Source organism: Rhinopithecus bieti, unplaced genomic scaffold (genome assembly GCF_001698545.2).
Source record: "Rhinopithecus bieti isolate Rb0 unplaced genomic scaffold, ASM169854v2 scaffold_74225, whole genome shotgun sequence".
NCBI lineage: Eukaryota > Metazoa > Chordata > Mammalia > Primates > Cercopithecidae > Rhinopithecus > Rhinopithecus bieti.
In genome coordinates this window covers 60,489-61,874 of record NW_016827667.1, presented here as the reverse complement: position 1 = coordinate 61,874, position 1,386 = coordinate 60,489, and positions in this window count along the sequence as shown.

Here is a 1,386-nt window from a genome sequence, read left to right as displayed (position 1 = left end):
AAAAAAAAAAAAAAAAAAAAAAAAAAAGGAAGAAAATTACAGGTCAGTATTTCTCATGAATGGACACAAAAATACTAAAAGATATATTATAAAATTGAATTCAATGTGTGTGTGGTTTTTTTTTTGTTTTTGAAACGGTATCCCTCTATCACCCAAGCTAGAGGCAGTGGTATGATCTCGGCTCACTGCAACTTCTGCCTCCCGGGTTCAAGCCTCCAGAGTATTTCAGATTACAGGTTTGCACCACCATGTCTGGCTAATTTTTGCATTTGATTAGAGAATGGGGTTTTCCCATGTTGGCCAGGCTGGTCTCAAATTCCTGGCCTCAAGTGATCAGGCCGCCTCGGCCTCCCAAAGTGCTGGGATTATAGGTGTGGGCCACCGTGACCAGCCTTGTTTTTGTTTTATAGAGACAAGGTCTCACTCAGTCGCTCAGTCACTCAGGCTGGAGTGCAGTGGGGAGATCATGGCTCACTGCAGCCTCATCCTCATGGGCTCAAGCAATTCTCCCACCTCAGCCTTCTGAGTAGCTGGGACTACAAGGCGTGCACCACCATACCTGGCTAATTTTTTCGATGTTTAGTAGAGATGACTCCTGGCTAAATTGCCCAGGCTGGTCTCAAACTCCTGGGCTCAAGTGATCCTCCTGCCTCAGCTTCCCAGAGTGCTGGGATTATAGCTGTGAGCCACGGCACGGCTGAATCCAATGTTGTGTGTGTGTGTGTGTGTGTGTGTGTGTGTGTGTATAAATACATTATGACTGTGGTAAGATACGAAATATATTTGGTTTTTGTCCCTGGTTCCTGTCACAAAGCTACTAAAACCCTTAGAATATTCCAATAGAAATGTCTTTATTAATAATGAGCCTCTTTTAGAAATAATACCACACATCTACAGCCATCTGATCTTTGACAAACCTAACAAAAACAAGAAATGGGGAAAGGATTCCCTATTTAATAAATGGTGCTGGGAAAACTGGCTAGCCATATGTAGAAAGCTGAAACTAGATTCCTTCCTTACACCTTATACAAAAATTAATTCAAGATGGATTAAAGACTTAAATGTTAGACCTAAAACAATAAAAACCCTAGAAGAAAACCTAGGCAATACCATTCAGGACATAGGCATGGGCAAGGACTTCATGACTAAAACACCAAAAGCAATGGCAACAAAAGCCAAAATAGACAAATGGGATCTAATTAAACTAAAGAGCTTCTGCACAGCAAAAGATACTACCATCAGAATGAACAGGCAAACTACAGAATGGGAGAAAATTTTTGCAATCTACCCATCTGACAAAGGGCTAATATCCAGAATCTACAAAGAACTTAAACAAATTTACAAGAAAAAATCAAACCACCCCATGAAAAAGTGGGCAAAGGATAT